Here is a 20088-nt window from a genome sequence, read left to right on the forward strand (position 1 = left end):
TCCGGATACCGCCGTGAGATATCCTAGGAACCACCTTCGTTAGCCACCCTATGGCATATGCCGTGACGATACCACGACATTTGGCGCCCACCGTGGGGCCTTCAGCATCCTCGGCCGGTGTCTTCATCCGGACGGGCCTCACCATCACCACCGGCGAGCGAGTCGCTTCAGGCTTGATCTGGAGATTCGGCTCCCTCGACTGCGTCAGCGACAACGCTGGCTGCTTCGCCGACCGGCCCTTCCCAGCCGGCGGAAGCGTCATCTCCTTCGGCGGCCACGACGTCTACGTCGCCACCGTCGCACCACCGCGCTACCCGCGGCAGGTGCTGCGCTGCGCAAGCCCTCCTCCGCGAGCCGGCAGCAGCGCTCCCACCAGCCCCGCCGTCGTGCAAGTCATGATGGCTGGCGAGGAGCTCCCCACCAAGAACCCGCGCACCCGCGGCCCCAACCTGGAGCGCAACGTCGACCCCAACGCCTCCGGCTCGGGCCCAAAGGCGCCCCCACCTCCATCCCGGCTGGACGAAGTCCGGACGAAGTCCGGACGAAGTCCGGACGAAGTTGAGCTCCCCGCTCACCGCAGGCGGCGACGCCGCCACCGTCGAGGCGGACCTGGAAGCACATCGCCAGCTCTTCCTCCAGCAGGCCGAAGAGCTGGCTGCAGCCAAGCGCCAGCTGGCCATCACCCAGCGTGAGTTCGAGCACGCCCATGGCTTCACGCCAGGCGGCAACAACCCTAGCCGAGCCGGCATGATTCGCAAGCGCGGAGGCGGCTTAGGCGCTGAGATCTAGCGCAACGGCGTGGAAGCGCTGGCTCCGTCCGCGGAGCTGCCCATCTACAACACCCCCGACAAGAACATCCTCGCAGCCGAAGCGGCTTCGAAGGAGCTAGCCCTCCTCGAAGGAGAAGAGCTGCGCCGCCAGACGCAGTGCGTAGCTGACCTGTGCCGGGCTGCAGCTGAGCAGACCAAGGACCCCAGGTATGGTGCTTCGAAAGCCCCTCCCGTCCGCGCTGCTGCAGGCACCAACAAGGACCCCCACAGAGACACGGCCGAATCCGCCTCGCCCGCACCAAGCCGGCACAGAGACTCCCGCGACACCCGCGCAGGTTCAAGCCGGACAAGCCGGCTGGACGGCGGCCACAGCGGCCGCAGCCGCCCGCCACCAAACCGGAACGAGGAGCATGACTCCGAGCTGGCGGCGCCAAGGCGCCAACACAGGCCGGCTCCAGAGCGAACCGGCACCCGGCAGCCGGCACGTTCCCGGTTGGGCCCCCGCATCGAGCCCGTCGACGCCAGAGACCGCCTCGATCGGCTGGTCGAATCCCGCATCGCGGAAGAGGAGGCGCCGGCTTGCCCCAAGTGCTTCGGGCCCCGCATCGCAAACGAGCCCATGCTCGACGGTTTCCAGCTCCCCCGCGACACGCCCAAGTACGACGGCACCGCCAAGCCGGAGGACTGGCTGCAGGATTACTCCACCGCAGTCGGCATCTCCAGAGGCAACAAGCGCTGGGCGGTGCGCTACTCCCCCTGATGCTGGTCGGCTCCGCCCGCACCTGGCTCAACAACTTGCCAGCCGACAGCATCAACGGCTGGCTTGATTTCGAGGAGGCCTTCATCAGCAACTTCACCGGCACCTATCGCCGGCCGGGTCGCCCCCAACAGCTCGAGATGTGCAAGCAGGGCCCGGACGAGACGGATCGCGCGTACCTGACGCGCTGGTGTGAGATGCGCAACTCCTACGAGGGTGTGCACGAGATCCAGGCCATCAGCTTCTTTATGGGCGGCTGCCGGCCCAACACCATGCTGTGGCACAAGCTGCGCCGCAGTGAGCCCAAGTCCATGGCCGCCCTCATGGCCATTGCCGACAAGTACGCGCTGGCTGAAGAAGCCGGCAAGGCGACGGCTGACCCGGCGCCGGCTCCCTCCAGGCGGGACCACCACAAGTCGGCTAAGCACAAGCCGGCAGACGGCGCCTCTCATGGCAGCCGGCGGGACAACTACCGCGGCAAGCGTCACAGCGACCAGCCGGACCGCCGGTACGGCTCCGCCCACGTAGCCGCCGTGGCAGACAACGCGGCAGGTGGAAGCCGCCGCCAGAAGCAAGACCGGCAGTGGAAGCCGAAGTACACCTTCGAGTAGATGCTCGACTCGCCGTGCAAGTTCCACAGCGGCAAGAACCCCTCCAACCACACCACCCGCGACTGCCACTTCACGAAGCGGCTGACAAGCGGTGAACCTCTCCCGCCTCCACCCCCGCCACCTCCAGCCGGCGGGCCGGGTGGCGCAGCCGGCGCGGAGAACGCCAACCTCGAGCACCACGAGGCTAACCAAGTGCACCATGGCCGATATCTGGCCGAAGATGCTACCTACATCATCTTCACCTCCGAGCCCGAGGACAAGACGAGCCAGCAGAGCCGTTCCCTCGAGGTCAACGCGGTCATACCGCCGGTCCCCCAGTACCTAAACTGGTCAGAGCAGGCCATCACCTTTGATCGCCGCGACACACCGGCTGTCCTGCCGAAGCCGGGCAGCTACGCCATGGTCCTTGACCCCACCATTGGCACGACCCGGCGCAGCGTGCGTTTTTCGCGCGTCCTCATCGACGGCGGCAGCAGCATCAACATCCTCTACCGCGACACCGCCCGCAAGCTAGGCATCCAGGAAGCCGAGCTGCGTCCCACCCCCACCGTCTTCCATGGCATCGTGCCGGGCCATTGCTGCCAGCCGATTGGTCGAATCACGCTGGAGGTAATGTTCGGGAAGCCGGATCACTTCCGCACCGAGAAGATCGAGTTCGAGGTGGTGGACCTCGTGAGTCCCTACCACGCGCTCCTGGGCAGGCCGGCCCTGACCAAGTTCATGGCGGTACCCCACTATGGGTACCTAAAGATGAAGCTGCCTGGCCCCAAGGGGGTCATCACCATAGCCGGCGACTATCGTCGCTCCATGAACTGCGCCACGCAGAGCTCCAAGATGGCCCAGACGCTGGTCATCGCCACCGAGAAGCAGCTCATCCACGACGCCGTCGCCCTCGCCAAGGCCGCGCGGACAGACATGCCGGCTGCAGGCAACCCGGCTGGGACGACTCACTTCCAGCCGGCCGACAACACCAAGAAGATCCTGCTGGACCCGGCGCAGCCGGACAAGTACGTCACCATCGGTGCCGGCTTGAGCAGGAAATAGGAAAGCGAGCTCACCAGCTTCCTCCGTGAGAATCGGGACATCTTCGCATGGACTCCAAGAGACATGCCGGGTGTGCCGAGGGAGTTGGCTGAGCACCACCTCCACGTCCGGCCTGAAGCCAAGCCGGTGAAGCAGCCTCTCAGGCGCTTCGCCAAGGAAAGAAGGAAGGCCATCGGTGAAGAAATCGCCCGGCTGCTCGCAGCCGGCTTCATCATGGAAGTGCTGCACCCGGACTGGTTGGCGAACCCGGTCCTGGTTTTGAAGAAGAACGGCTCCTGGCGCATGTGTATCGACTACACCAGCCTGAACAAGGCGTGCCCGAAGGACCCCTTTCCCCTGCCGCGCATAGATCAAGTCATAGACTCGACTGCCGGCTGTGAACTGTTGTCTTTTCTAGACGCCTATTCAAGCTACCACCAGATTCCTTTGAATCCGGATGATCAAATAAAGACTTCGTTCATTACCCCGTACGGGGCTTACTGCTACACGACTATGCCGTTCGGCTTGAAAAATGCAGGCGCCACCTACCAAAGGTGCATGCAAAAATGCTTGCAGGATCAAATCGGCAGAAACGTTCACGCATATGTGGATGATGTCGTTGTAAAGACCAAGGAGACGACTACCCTCCTTGATGACCTGAGAGAAACCTTCACCAATCTGAGAAGATTTCGGATGAAGCTCAACCCGGCCAAGTGCACATTCGGCGTGCCGTCTGGCCAGCTCCTTGGCTACCTCGTCTCTCAGCGAGGGATCGAAGCCAACCCGGAGAAGATCAGTGCCCTGGAGAAGATGGAACTGCCGCAGTGCCTCAAGGACGTCCAGAAGTTCGCTGGCTGCCTGGCTTCCTTGAGCCGCTTCGTCAGCCGGCTGGGGGAGAAGGCACTGCCCCTGTATCAATTAATGAAGAAGGCGGACAAGTTCGTCTGGTCACCGCAGGCGGATGAAGCCTTCCGTGACTTGAAGCGCGTGCTCTCAACCGCGCCAATCCTTGCAACGCCGGCTTCAATGGAGCCGATGCTGTTGTACATCGCAGCCACCAATCGAGTGGTTAGCGTTGTCCTAGTGGTGGAGCGCAAAGAAGCCGGCAGGGAGCAGCTGGTCCAGCGCCCAGTCTACTCCCTCAGCGAAGTGCTCTCCCAGTCGAAGCAAAACTACCCCCACTACCAGAAGGTCACCTACGGCGTATACATGGCGGCCAAGAAGCTCAAGCATTACTTCCAAGAACACCCCATCAAGGTGGTTGCCACAGCGCCCTTGGCGGAAATCATTAGCAGCAAAGACGCCAACGGCCGGGTTGCCAAGTGGGCTCTGGAGCTAGCCGCCCACACCATCCTCTACGAGCCGCGCACAGCCATCAAGTCGCAGATCCTCGCGGACTTCTTCGTCGACTGGGCCGAGATGCAGTACCTGCCGCCTGTGCCGGATTCCACACATTGGAAGATGCACTTTGACGGTTCGAAGATGCGCAACGGCTTGGGAGCCGGCATCGTCATCACCTCTCCCAAGGGAGACCGACTGGACTACGTCCTGCAGATCCACTTCGCCGCATCCAACAATGTGGCAGAATATGAAGCGCTCATTCATGGGCTGAAGCTGGCCAAGGAAATTGGCGTGCGTCGCATACTCTGCTTCGCCGACTCCGACTTGGTTGTACAGCAAGCATCGGGCGACTGGGACGCGAAGGACGCCAACATGGCCTCGTACCGCTTCCACGTCCAGCAGCTATCCGGCTTCTTCGACGGCTGTGAATTCCACCATGTGCCACGAGCAAACAACGAAGCAGCTGACGCCTTATCCAAGATTGGCTCAACCCGGCAAGCCATTCAGCCGGGTGTCGCCTTGACGGTTCTCAAGAAGCCGTCCATCATACCGTCACCGGACTCGGATTCAATATTCGTGCCGGCTGACCCGGGGGCTGCTCAGCCAAACCCGGGGGCTTCATCGCCCAAATCGGGGGCTAACAAGCCGAACCCGCCGGCTACCATGCCGAACCCGGGGACTTCTCAGTCCAACCCGGGGGCTTCATCGCCAAACTCGGGGGCTAGCAAGCCGAACCCGCTGGCTAGCAAGCCGAACCCGGCGACCATGCTGTCGAATCCGGAAGCTCCCACGCAGGAGGCCCTGTTGGTCAGCGTATTCGAGATAAGATGCGTACCTTCATGGGCACAAGAATTCCTCTCCTACCTCACCGACGGTGTGCTGCCTGATGATAGAGTCCAGGCCAGGCAGATTGAGAGAAGGGCCAAGGCCTATACCATCATCAACCACCAGCTGTACAAACGCAGCGTAAGTGGGGTGTTCCAGCGGTGCGTCGAGCCGGCTGAAGGGATTGAACTCCTACGGGAAATCCACCAAGGAGAGTGCGGACATCACGCCTCATCCAGAGCCATAGTGGCCAAAGCTTTCCGGCACGGTTTTTATCGCCGATCATGCGCTCAGAGACGCAGAAGAGTTGGTGAAGAAGTGCAACGGCTGTCAGCGCTTCGCGAAGAAGAGACACCAGCCGGCTTCCGCCTTGAAAACCATCCCCATCACATGGCCGTTTGCCGTATGGGGCTTGGATATGGTGGGCCCGTTCAGAACAGCACGAGGCGGCATGACACATCTCTTGGTGATGATTGACAAATTCACTAAGTGGATCGAAGCCAAGCCAATCAAGAAGCTGGACGGCTCCACAGCCGTCACATTCCTCAAGGAAATCATCGTGAGGTTCGGCTACCCCCACAGCATCATCACCGACAACGGCAGCAACTTCTCCCAAGGCATCTTCTCTCGCTATTGCGGGGAAATGGGGATCCGGATGGCCCTAGCCTCTGTGGCGCACCCGGAGTCCAACGGACAAGTGGAGAAGGCTAACGGCTTGGTACTAGCCGGCATCCGGCCCCGGCTGGTGGAGCCGCTCGAGCGAGCAGCCGGCTGCTGGATTGAAGAGCTGCCCAATGTGCTGTGGAGCCTGCGCACAACGACAAACCGCTCAGTCGGCTTCACACCATTCTTCCTCGTATACGGGGCCGAAGCCGTCCTGCCGACCGATATCGAGCACGACGCGCCAAGGATCAAGCTGTACACAGAAGCCGAAGCCAAAGAAGCTCGCGAAGATGGAGTCGACTTGGTCGAAGAAGCCCGGCTGCTGGCTGCGTCCAGATCTACTATCTACCAGCAGAGCCTCCGACGCTATCACAGCCGGAAGGTCCAGCCCTTAGCATTCCGAGAAGGAGACCTAGTGCTCCGGCTGATCCGACGGACAGCCGGACAGCATAAACTGTCATCCCCATGGGAGGGTCCCTTCATCGTGAGCAAGGCAGTAGGCAACGATTCCTACTATCTCATAGATGCCCAAGAGGCTAGAGAAAACAAGCCGGACAAGGCTGACGAGGAGACTAAACGTCCCTGGAATGTCAACTTGCTCCGCCCATTTTACACATGAGAGTAGGAATGTATGTATCCCTTGTATCCCTTGTATCCCTTTTGTAAGCTATGAAAAAGCACGCGCCAAGAGCGCCGTTTCCGACAAGTTTTTCGCGTACTCTACTTTGTTTCGCCAATTGGCTTGAACCCTCTCACGCGGCCGGCTCAGTAACGTGATCCGGTTTCCGACAGCCAGCTTCCGATCCAGCTACAGACCGCAACCCGGCTGTCCGGCTGGCGGGAGTAAGGCCTAGGAAGCCGGCACGCGAAAAACGGCTAAGGGAAAGAGTAAAAGCGAGTTGACTTGCAACATTTCATAAAAGTGCCGGATTGCTGAATTCGGCTCGTTCGACCGAAATACTGTTGGCCTCACCCAGCGGCCCGCTCTTGATCCGGCGACGGATCGCAAGTCGGACGTACGACCGACAAGAGCAAAGCCAAAGAGTGGGGCGGATGGGAAAAAGCGAACAAGTCGAAAGAAAGCAAGTCGGCACACAAGTGATTAACAAACACATTAAAGTGTGACATAATAAAAGGGACGATAATATTCATACATATGCACCCGGCATCCCGGGGATTTAACAAATTGTCTTGGCAAAAGCAACAACAAAGACATGTAAACTAAGCACCGGCTGGAGGAGCACCAGCCGGAGGAGCGTCAGCGGAGCCGGCTGCCGGGTCGTCTTCAGGCGCGTCTCCCGCCTCCTCATCCTCCATCTCGTACTCATCCTCAGACTGAGGGTTCGGGTCCGCGATGAAGAGGCCCTTGTCGACGAAGTCGGCGATGGCGCTGGCTCGGGCAAGCCGGGCAGTCTTGTGTTCGGCCGGGAGCTTGTCCTCCACGCCGGCTCGCAGGTACTCGAGCTGCCCCAGGTCCACCTCGTTGTACCAGGAGAGGACAAAGGACAGCGCCATGTCGGCTCCAGCACGCGTGGCAGACTCCTTCCAGTCGAGGAAGCGATCCGGTGCCCGCTCCATCAAGGAGATGAGGTTGGAGATATCTTGCGGCACCGCCTCCGCGGGCCACAGCATCGGGACCAGCTCCTCAGCCGCCTTCCGGAGCTCCCAGCCAAGCTTGGTGATGGGCTCGACGCGGGCAGGCATGGATGCCATATAATCCTCCATGGTGAAGTACACAGAGCTGCCCTCGCCCGTCGCCCGCCTCCTAGTCTCGCGCGCAACGCCAACGGCTGCTAATGCCGCATCCTGTGTTTCCGGGAAGGCCGCTGCAAGAAGAAGCACGTCAGAAATCATCAAAGCCGAAATAAGCTGAAAAATGCAAATTTTCGAAGTCCTAAAGTAGGCCAGGCGGCAGCCGGCAAGAGCCGACCGCCCCCGGTCCGAAGATGGAAATTCCGAAGGATAAAAGGAAAAGCCTGGCGGCAGCCGGCAAGAACCGACTGCCCCCAGCCCGAAGATGGAGATAGCGAAAAATCAGAGTTTCTGCCGCTGGCTGCCAACCTAAGCCGGCAGCCGACAGCCGAAAGCCAGCAAAGGGAAAGGAACAAAGAAATGCACTCACCCGACAAGCCACGGTCGAGCGCGCCAATCTCGTCCACCCAGCGCTTGGCAGTGGCCGACAGCTCCGTGGTCTTGGTGGTGACCTCCTCCTGAAGCGCAAGCCGCTGCTTCTCCACCTCGGTCAGCCGCCGGCTCAGATCCTCCACCTTCTCCTTCTCAGCCGTCCTAAGGGAGGCAAGCTCCCTGTGGTGATTCTCCTCAAGCCGGCGCAGCCGCGTTAGCTCCAGCTCAGCCACCTTGAGCTTGGCGGCTGCAGATCGGCCCGCCTCCTCGCTCTCGGCGCACTGAGCGCGAGCAGCCCGAAGATCCGCCTCCAGCCGTGGGACCTTGGCGGCTTCAGCTGCAAGGCAGCCGGAAAGAAGCGTCAGCCAACCAAGACTAAAAAGAAAGAAGACATCGGGTCGGAAAGAAAAAGATCTTACCCTTGACGGCCTCCAGCTCGCGAGCCAAGTCGGCCCGGTCCAGCTTGGCCTTGTGGTAGTGGGTCACGGCGCGGTTGTAGAAGTTAGTGCGCCGATCCGCCACAGCCTAAGGGGAAAGAAAATCAGTCAACTAGACGAAACCCGGACCGGCTCCGAGCAGCCGGCCCATGCCTCGGAGGGCTACCAGGATGATAACCAAATTGAAAAACAGATGAAGCGCTTACCTTGCTGGCTTCCTCCACCTTGGCGACGTTGGCCGCGGTCTCAGCAGCCCTGGCCTTGAGGTTGGCCTGCAAGCCGGAGAAGAACATCTCCACCGACGCTTGGCCTGGGTTCCCCTCCCGGCTGGTCACCTCGTAGGAGTCGGCGTGCAGCCATGCCTGCTCCATAGTGCCAGCTGAGCCAAGGCTGGAGTCGGAGGCGGACGGAACGTGCAGCAGCCGGGCGCCCTTGGCCACATGCAGGCTCCCCAACGGCGCCGATGGGGCTTCCGTCCTCACCAGCGCGCGCGAGCCGGCGTCCTCCATGCGCGCCGGCTCATCCCTTGCCGGCTCCGGCCTGGCCGGCTACTCCCTTGTCAGCTCCGGCGGTGGCGGCGCTCCGGGCGAAGCAGCTGGCCCAGTCAGCGCAGCCACCTCCGGCGCCTGAGGTGCCCCCTCCGGGCTCTTCACCAACACCACCACGCTTGGCCCGGCTCCGGCTCCGGTCGCAGGTGGCGCAGCCCTGCTGGCTCCGGCTCCGGTCGAAGGCGGCATGCCCCGGCCGGCCCGGCGGCTGGGTCCGAGAAGACGAGCACGGCGCGGGAACATGTCGTCCAGCGTCGGCTGGCGCGTCGGCTCGGCCAGCGTGCCGCGGCCAGGCGCTGAGGCCAGTGGCACGGCGCAGGAAGGCGCCCCTGCGGGAGGCGGAGTACCCGCAGGCGGCGGCGGCGTAGGCGTGCGCGATGGAGGCTGTGGCGTCGACTCCCTCCTTTGTCGCGGAAGCGGCGACACGACACGCGGGGCTTGCCGGGAGCCGCCGCCCTGAGCGAACTTGATGGGGGCCCTAGCCGAACAAATAAGGAAAAGATAAGCATAAAGAGTAAGGAAAGAAAAGGAATCAAACAAGAGAGAAAGAGAACTCACCCGGCCTGCTCCGGAACCTTCTTCGGCTGCTGCCGACGGAGCTTCTTCGCCTTCGCCTCCAAGGCGACGGTGGAGCGGGGGTCGCCGACCCGCTTCTTCCCCTTGGGCGCCGAAGTCGCCGTGGTGCTTGGCGGCCTCGCGCGCAGGGGCACGGCGGGGATTGGCCCCGTGGCGGACGTCACCGGCTCCTCGTCCTCCTGCTGCTCCGGTGAAGGGGGCGGATTGTGCTCCCCCTGGCCGCCTAGGTCAGGCCCCTGCAGCAGGTCATCGTCGCCGGCCTGGTCGCCGGCTTGGTCAGCCGGATCGGCGTGGTCCGGCGTCCACCTCCTCGTCGCCAGGTCGCCGTCCTCGACGTTCGGGCGGTCGAAGAGCTAGAAGAATAGAAGACATGAGCAAACATCAAGCCGGAAGTCGGCAGGAAGAGAAGTCGGCCTCGCAGCCGCAAGCCGGAAGTCGGCCCAAACAGTAAAGCTTACCAGCTCGGGCGGCAGGTCCCTGTTGCGGGGCGCCAGCCCGTAGTTCCACTCGTCCGGCATGTTCGCCTTGGTGATGTTGTTCACCCGGCGGGCCACCTGGGCCTTGGAGAGCAGCGCCTTGGACGTCCGGTTCGGGTCGAACCGGCCGGACATGTGCCCGATCTTGTGGGTGCGCATTTGGAGCGGCAGCACCCGGCGCTCAGCGATGGTGCAGAGGAGGTCCTCGGCGGTCAGCCCGTTCTCGACGGCCGCCCCCAGGAAGTCCCAGAGCTGATTCACCTCAGCGTCCGGGTCCGTCGTGCGGGCGTTGTAGCTCCAGTTGATCCGGCCGACTGGAGGAGCCGGGTTGAACTCTGGCAGATTGATCCGGTCGACGAGCTGGCCCTCGTTGCGCACGTAGAAGAATGACATCTGCCAATTCTTCACCGAGTCAACGGTTGGAATCTTGGGGAAGGGCGTACCCGGCCGAGTGTAGATCGAGGCGGCGCCGCAGGCCCGCAGGCGGCCGTCAGTGGTCTGCGCCTTGAGGTAGAAGAGCCGGCTCCAGAAATCTATGTCTGGCCACAAGCCGGCATACGCCTCCATGAAGGCCACGTAGCAGCTGAGGAGGACACAGGCGTTGGCCGGCAGGTGGTGCGGCTGCAAGCCGAAGTAGTCGAGGAATTGGCGGAAGAAGTTGGACGCCGGCAGGCCCAACCCGCGGTCGAGGTGCGCGCCGAAGACGACGCACTCGCCGGGCTCCGGCTCGGGCTCCGTCTCCGCGCCGGGCGTCCTCGTGACCACCGTCGACGGGATCCGGCGAAGGCGCACCAGCCGCTCGATGTCGTCGTCCCTCATGTACGACCCCCTCCAAGATCCGCTGGCGGAGGCCATCGACGAAGAAGAAGAAGAAGAGGACCACGAGAGACGGAACGGAGAGGAGGAACCTCGCGACGGCGGCGGCGACGACGGCGGCGGAGGGCGCACGGTTGAAACTCGGGGCCCCGTGGCGCCGGCTCGACGGAGTGGCCGCGGCGGCTTGACGGAGACGCGCTCGCCGGAGCTCGCCAGTGAGAACCTTCACCGGAACCGCAAGGAGCGAGGACGCGAAGAAAACAACGAAGAGCTCGAAGTGCAGCGGAGCAGGGCGCGGGCGCGAGGAAGAAGAAGTGCGGAAGTGCCGCCTCGATCCCCCCCCCCGCGCGGCATTTATAGCCGCCCGGGGCGGACGGTTGGCCTCCAAGTGGCGGACGTGGCCACGTCGCCCGGATCTTCTGCGCATTAACTCCCCCCACGACCGCTGCAGTTACCGGAAACTGCCACACCACGTCGCCCATGACCGCACCGGATCCAGAGGAGACATTGATGTGACCAGACGAACCGGCGGCAGAGCCCAGACGTCAGACCGGTCAAGTCGGGTGCAGGACCCGAGGCGGCGGAGACTCCGGCGCGCCGCAAGCCGGAGCCGGACATTAAGTTCACCTCGGCCCAAAATTTATCCAGCAAGGCGGGGACATCACCAAAACTTGCGAGAAAGCAAAAGCTGCATAAGTGTAAATAGTGGCCGGCTAGGAGCAGCCGGCCGGAACGAGACGGATGAGGGCGCAGCCGGCTGAATGGAAATTCTCAGTCGGCCCCTCCAAGTGCCGTCAAGTATATTCAAGAAGCCAGGAAAACCTGCCTAGGTCCTTCTAAACGCAGGACCTTACCAGCTTCGGGGGCTAATGTCGGGGGGAAGACCCCGGGTAGGGCAATGGACGCGGAGCAGCCGGCTGGCCACTGGCCGGCTCGCGGCAAAGGCCGGCTGAGGAGCAGCCGGCTGGCGCCGTGGCCGGCTGGTCCGGAAGCCGGCTGGCTCTAGGTCTTAGTCAGCTTAGCTACGGCCGCCAATGCTGTAGCTGGGCCGGCTTCTACAAGCCATATCCGACTGGGGGTTTGTACCTCAGACCGACTCGAGGCTGGCGAGTCTTGCACTAGAAGGAACCGGGTTGGTGGTCCGGGTTCCCAAAGTCCACGCTGACTTCACCCTCCGTAAAGCGCGGGGCACTATGGAGCAATAGTGCCACGCGCCGGACAGGCCATCATGGTCTACGTCGATCCGTACTGGCTACAGTGGCTGATGGCGACAGGGACACCTCCTCTCCATACCGCTGACCTTGGCAGCCGGATGGGACAGGCCATGAGGCCTCAACGGCTCCTGACGTCATTACCTCGGGAAGGAGCGAAAGACGGAGCCGGCCAAGCCGGCCAGTAGACTATAGGGTCTCATATGTAAAGTGCCGGTGCCTATATAAGCCGCACTACCCCCTCTCGTGCAGGGGATCGATCATTCTCACCTCACTTCTACCCCTAGCGCTGCCCTGTGAGAGAGACTCTTGTCTTCTTTAGCCTCCCAGGAGCAGCCGGACACAGCTCAAAGAGCAACCTTGTATTGTGTGATCATCATATACACTCTAGCAGGAGTAGAGGTGTTACCTCCATCGGAGGGCCTCGAACCTGGGTACGTCGCCGTGTCGCCCGTTCCCATACCCGCATCCGGATACCGCCGTGAGATCTCCTAGGAACCACCTTCGTTAGCCACCCTATGGCATATGCCGTGACGATACCACGACAGTGGGCGACTAGTTCTTCGACTCACGCAAAATAGCCATGAAAAGCTCGAATCGCCATGGCTAGGCCCTTACGTTGTCACCGAGGTCATCGAAGGAGGAGCATACAGGATAAAGGACCAGAAGACAGGGGTTGCCGAGCCAAATCCCTGGAATGTGGCGCAACTTAGGCGTTTTTATGCCTAAGTCAAGATATATATGTAAACATACAATGTACTGAAACGCCCGCGAGTTTTCAGACGCACTCTTTTCCTTTCAGGGCACCGAGTGGGGCAGGAAGGTTTTTAATGAGGCGGACTCGCGATGCTGCAATATAATAAAGATATTGGAGATATACATCTTTTCTTCGACAGGCTCGGGGGCTCATACCCGCAAATACAATATACACTCAATAAAATTTATTTTCCTTGGTTCAAAAATAAAAACCTCGCAAACACAATAAAGGCATTAACCACCGAAACACTCGGGGGCTAGGGAAAAGAAAAATATATATCTTTGTCTTACAACATATATACAGCAAGTTATAGTTTTTTTCGACAAAATAAGCTATCTACCAAAGAAATAAATTCAGTCGTGACCTAACAGATCGTCAATGTTTACTCTGTCTTCTTCGGCAGAGGCACCCAGAAAATCGGCATAGTGGCCATCTGCAAAAAAGTCGGCATCCATTCGGAGAAGGTCACCAATTATTTCTTCAGCCACTGGTGTAACTACTGCATCGATTTTATCGACACCTCTCCGCCATCGCCTCAGCTTGGTATGAACAGTTTCAACCACCTTGGTCATATCGAGTTTTGAGTGGCACCGGCTACTAGTTGAGATCTTACAAAACCATGGATTTTGTGCGAGTCCTTAAACTTGTCCATCAGCTCATGAAGGGTCTTAGGCTGAACATTTCGAGGAAACATGGAGTTGTAAACCATGGACAACGTTTTGGTACAAAATTCAAGGAACTCACGAACTTGGCATGAGCGGTCTTGAAATCGGACGATCTGTCGGGTGCGTTCAGGGGTAGCCCAAAAAAGGGAGCCATGGTCCAGTGCCAGATTAATAAGGAAATTCGATCTTGTGTCAACTCGTTGATCTTCAGCATCAGCGTCCAAAAAGGGACCTATTTGGCGACAGTATACCAGTTAGAGGCAGAAAACAAGCAAAGAAAAAGAGGAAGGTTAAGCTTGAGGAACATACCTGCCATTTCCAGGCTTGCTTCAGTCATCAACTCAAGCATGAAGTTTTCTCGGGAGGCAGCCTGCGTAGCTTCAGTGACTGCAGCCTCTTTTGATGCTATAGCTTCCTGATCTTGCTGTAGCGCAACTTTTTCCCTCTCAGACGACTTTCGAGATTGTTCCATTATCACGAGTGCTTGTTTCTTCATCGATTGAAGTTGTTGGCGGAGTTCTTTCAAGTCATGTGCTGGACCTATACTCGAAGAATCTTCAATAAATTCGTCATCAGCTGGTCTTTTCTTCGAGTAAAAGGAAGCAGGTAAAGCATCAGAGGAATGAGGAGTTGGAGTATAGTTGTCAAATACCAACTGGAAAGAAAAGTTCGACATCAATCATCACGCAAAATAGACTTCCATTGATTTTCAATATATTTACATGATTCTTACAAAAGATTGGGTCCTAGTGAACCAATCATACGCTGTCGCAAGCTATATCTATGGCGACAGGCGTCAAAAGAAAGAAAAATGAGAAAGATAGGCAAGACAATCTACTTGACCTCCGTTTTGGCGGAACTGGAGGAAGGCGTTGGCTTGTATCCAAGGAAGGCCAGGATTTTCTTCGAGTGGGGCTTTGCAGCTCTAATTAGAGATGGCCATTTATCCTTCTTCATCTTTGTGGCTTCGCCAACCTTCGCCCAGTCAACATTTTGCTGGCTCTCGGCAACCAATGCTATAGTGCCTTCTATGCCAATCTTCAAATTTTCTTGACGAAGAGCAAGTCCAAGATCTTCTTGGGGAACGAAGCTTTTGGCAAGGACAGCAAAAGTGTCAGGTTCCTTTTTCTTCGGAAAGAAGTAAGGGAATAAGCGCGAAAACGCAGCCTGGGCGTCAAAGATGCTACGGCGCACCAGATCCGCATGAATCTCGAGAAGAGACAACGCGTCGAGAAGACGGTCGTTCTTAGGCTTTTCCAGCACACAATCTTGACTCATTTTCCCTGCTAAAACAAAAGTTCGGGTCCTCAACAAATAAGAAGGGGTGGAAAACCAGTGAAAAGAACGAAGGTAGGATCAGTGAACTTACTGACAAAACGACGATTCAACGATTCAAGGCAGGAGGCGATGTTTCCTTCACGAGCGACATGCTGAGTGATTTTTTCACTTAAAGCAGTCTCTGCTTCGTGAAGCCTCTTTCGAAGATCTTCAATACAAGAGGAATCCTTTTCAGCCTTCTCACGAGCCTCTTCGCTCGCCTTGAGTTTGCTGGCAAGGTCTTCAGTCCGTTTGTCCGCCGCAAGGAGAGCTTCTGTCGAAAGGACACGGGACAGAAGTTAGAATTGCACAAGGACAAAGGAAGTTTTTTGGGGAATAGAAAAGACAGGTCATCCGACAATATACCTTTCAACCCATCACAAGTGTTGCGGTACCCAATAAATTGGGCGCCAAGGTTAATGAAGGGCTTCATTAGAGGCTACAGAAAAGGAAAGGGAAAGAAAGGTTTAGAGTAGTGAAAAACTCGGCAGGTAGAGAAATAAAAATAGTAGACTTACATCGTCCAAAGGTGGAGTCGCTGAACCGCCAGCAAAGTTGAATTCTTCGCCTAGCTCAACCCTCGCTCTCTTTGGCGAAGAGGCTCGGTGGCTAGTGGCAGGAGTCGACCTCTGAAGATCTGGATGAGGAGTCGAGGTTTCCTCCGCCGTGCGGTGTGTCTTCGACAAAGCCAAAGTATGAGACATGCTCATAGGAGCAGTCACATTGGCGGCAGGTTCTTCTTCTTCGTCGCCGCTGCGCACAAAATAAAATGAGATTATTTGATATAGAAACAAGATATTCGACATACTATGGTTAAAAGGAGCGATAGAGCAACTTACGAGCTGACAAGCGCAGCGTCATAGGCGTTGAAGGGTTTCGATTCTTCGGGAGCAGTGCTTCTTGGAGCAGTTTCCCCGACAGGAGTGCTGCTAAGCTTGGAGGTGCCAGAGCCTTCCGCGTCACCCCGTTTCCGTTTCTTCAGGGAAACGGTGGAAGGAATGGACTGCATGGACTCCGAAGCCTCGGATTCAACTTCTTTTTCAGAGGAAGCCGCGGGTTTGTGAGAAACCGCGACTTCGCTCTCAGGTTGAGAAGGAACCTGGGTATCCTCGGTAATGACTGCGCGCTCTTCGACATCTCCACCTTCGGGAAGGGGAGGAAGAGGCGACGCAGTCTTGTGGTACTGGACAAGATAGGAAAGTGTCGACAGGAAATTGTATCAATAGCAGCAGTCGAAGAAATAGCAGTAAAAAAGAGTGAAGAACGAACAAGAAAACGATAAAGATAGATTACCTGGGGGAGCGCGTTGGTGGCTCTATATGGTGTCACGCGGCAAGATGACGGGACGGTGTCTTTCTTGCTAAGCGAAGAGATTTTCCGGACAAGTTTTTCTAAGTCCTTGACCGATAAATCTATCGACAGGCGATCCACATCTTTGTCGCCAGCATACATCCAGAGGGGGTTTTTGCGAGCTTGCAGAGGTTGCACCCTAATCCTAAGGAAATATGCCGTAATTTGGATACCCGACAACTCTTATCCACGGGTATCCTGAAGCTCGTGGATGCGTGTCATCAGCGCCTCTGTCGCCGATTTTTCTTCGTCGCTAGCCTCTGCATCCCAGGAGCGGCGGCGAAAGATTTTTTCGTTGCCGTTGAAAGGGGGAATGTTGTGTTCCAGCGAGTCGGCGCATTCCTCGTGGACATACAACCATTTTTTGCGCCACGCTTGAACCGAGTCAGGGAATTTGACATCAAAATACTCGACATCAGGCGATGTTGTGGGAGCCATTACGGCGGAGGAGGAAGATGCGCTTCCATAAAGCCCAGTTAGGTTGGACTCCAAGGAAAGATTCGCAAAGAGTGATGAAAATAGAGATGTGGAGGATGGTGTTGGGAGTAAGATGATGAAGTTGCAGCCCATACACAAAAAGCAACCCCACGCAGATAATCGTGGATGGGTGTAGAGAGGCCACGGATAAGATGGTCAACAAAACTAACCCGGTACTCAATGGGAGGCGTCAGGTAGCTCTCCTCGCTGGGGAAGCGCAGCGCGTCCTTATTCTTGCTTAGTCCAAGCTTCTTCAGCAGGTTGATGTCCTGCGCGGAGATCTTGGATCTCTCGCACTCCGTGTTCCCTAAATCTGGTGCCGCCATCTTTGCTTCGGGGGTGCTGTGCCTTGAAAGTCTTGGCAGCGGCGGCATCAACAATGACGTCGAGGAAGCGGAGCAGTACGTGGGCGCTAGAGCTCTGGTGGTTGCAATGGGGATTGGAGCAGAGAAGGTATGAGCAATGGTGCGGCGAAGGGGATTAAACGAGGAGGACGAAGCCTATTTATAGCGAGTTCAGTCAAAACGTCGCACCGTTGGATGATCTACTAATGGACTTGATGTTGTACACGTGGATCAAGGGGTAAAACGGTATTTTTGCCATGATGGAACTGGACAGGTGCTACAGCGCGCGTGTCAGGAAAAGCGGAGGATGTGTGTCCCCCACTTGCGTAACGTGTCAATAGGCCGCAGATTTTGGGCCCGCAGGTCAGTGAAGGGACACTTCTCGCGTCTTTCCAATACAGTGGTCGTGGCTATCGTCAGCACTGATGTCACCTTACCAACGAAAAATCTCGGCTGTGACTTTATAAAAAGTGGCGACAGCAACAGACGACTGGTAATCTCGAGAGCCTTTGACCAAATACAAGTTTTTGTTCAAACGCTCGGGGGCTACTTTATAAAAAAGGTTTCGAGAAGTTTGATGGAGATGGCTCGGAAGGGGACATTTCAAAATATAGTGACAGAGGACAATTGGAGCCTACAGCCAAGTATAAATCCTCGACTGTAGCCTCGGGGGCTACTCCCATCAGGAGCGTTGTTCGCGCACCCGATAAATATAAACAGGAGAATGAAATATGACAATATAGTGGTAAAAGTGCTAAAAAGGTGAGCCTACAACCAAGTACAAGCACTTGGTTGTAGCCTCGGGGGCTACTCCCATCGAGAACGCTGTTCGCGTGCCCGATGAAATTTGAATAAATCCTGGGGAGCATATTCTGAGTTATCAAAATAACTCTTCATATACTCCCATCGGGAGGTTATGTTAAAAACAATATAAGTCATCCGTTGACTCGAACAAATGTGCTACTCCAGCAGCCGGAAAAAGCACCCGACAATATATTCTCTGAGTGCCTCAGTCGCGAAACAATCTCTGAATGCCGCAAAACTCTACGAAGGTAAGTCCCCAGGATCCGTCCTGTGCAGCGTGGCACCGCCTCTGACGGAGCTTTGCTACTTTTCCCGTATCAACAGATACGAAGAAAATCCTAATGGACGCGTTAGGTACCCGATAAAACATGACTGGAATTCGGCATCTGGTAAGACCTTAAGCGGCACATGTCGAATTAGGCCAGTATCCCGAGATCATGTCCAGGGACGTGATCTTGAAGTAGGTTTTGGTGGATTGCTACGAGAGCAGTTAACTGGTACATGATCCGTCAGAAGAACCAGCCCCAATTACCCTTATCCCTGTGCAATATACAATTCCTTTATAAAAAAATGTCAACTTGCAGAAACCATATGCAGATTGTAAAGATGGAGATTTTCCCGGATTCTGCGATTCAAGCAAAATCTCGGGGGCTACTGACATAGGCATCCCCAATGGCCTGCCGAAGAAGGTACCCGGTGTTTACTGAAGGCCCAGGCCCCGAAGTTTTGCATAGTTTGGAAAGATAGAATTGTATTAGGAATATCAACTTGTGAATATCGCGGGACGGTTCAGAAACCCTCCCGGGCTCTGTAACTTGTACATCACGAAACCCTCGGCTCCGCCTCCTATATAAGGGGGAGTCGAGAGACAAAGAAACGATCGATTCATTGTTTTACGCAACCCTAGTTTTCATAGCAGTCGAGTACTTTTCCGGCTGAAACCTTCGAGATCTACTTGCCCTCTACTTCCAACTAAACCCTAGTCTACAACCCGTAGGCATTGATAAGTTAATACCTTATCACCCAGCCATAGAAACCCACGCAGGATTTTGTTGACCTGCTTGAGAGGCCCAGTACCATCAGCTGGTGCAGCGGGATGGCCGCAAGCACCGCCCGTATCAGCGCCAAGCGCCCAACACGCGACATCATAGATGCACGCCACGTCGGCTGCTTGTCAGCTAGTCTATCCAAAAGGGGCTGGAATGACACCGCCGTCAGCCGCCTGGTGGACAGGGGAATGCCTAGGTACTTCACCGGAAAGGCGCTAGCTGGCACTCCATGACTTCCGCAGCGCCAGCGGCCTCAACATGAGTGCAGGCAATGGGGGACACCGAGCACTTAGCGAAGTTAGTGCGTAGGCCGGAGGCTTGTCCGGAGAGCTCCAAGATGCCTCGAACCGCACACAGGTCCGTCTCATCCGGGTGACAGAAGATCACCACATCATCCGCATAAAGGGACACGGAAGTCGCAAGCTCCCGTCGCGCCAACCGTCGCAGGATCTCCAACTCAGTGGCTTCGATCAGCACCTTGTTGAGCGAGTTCATCACCAGAACAAATAGCGATGGCAACAGGGGGTCGCCCTGTCTCAGTCCCCTCCGATGCCAAATCGGGGGGCCTGGCTCGCCATTGAGCAACACCCGAGCACTGGCCGTGGCTAGCAGCAAGGAGACGAGCTCCCGGAATCGCGGTCCGAACCCAATCTTCTGGAGAACCTCCAAAAGGAATCCCCAGGACACTGAGTCGAAAGCACGCGCTACATCCAGCTTTAGCATCACCTTCGGCTCCTTTCCCCTGTGCAGGAATTTGGTTGTCTGTTGTACCAACATGAAGTTGTCATGGATGCACCATTTGCAAATGACAGCGCATTGGTTGCAATCCACCAGCGAATCCATCCGGGGAGCCAGTATAGAAGCCAGGACCTTTGCCACTAGTTTGGCGAAGATGTGGATCAAACTGATCGGCCTGTAGTCAGCCAGCGCTGCCGCGTCTGGTGCTTAGGCAGCAGAACTATCAAGGCTTGGTTGAGGCCTTGAAATCCGCGCCCACACATCGTGTATAGTTTGTCGAAGGCCGCCATGAAGTCAGCCTTGACCACACCCCAGCACTTCTGCAGGAACTCGGTCGTAAACCCGTCAGGCCTGGGGGCCTTACCCGGCGGCAGATGTCTAATGACGTCCCAGACCTCGTCCTCAGTGA

The sequence above is a fragment of the Lolium perenne genome, chromosome 6 (genome assembly GCF_019359855.2).
Source record: "Lolium perenne isolate Kyuss_39 chromosome 6, Kyuss_2.0, whole genome shotgun sequence".
NCBI classification, from domain to species: Eukaryota; Viridiplantae; Streptophyta; class Magnoliopsida; order Poales; family Poaceae; genus Lolium; species Lolium perenne.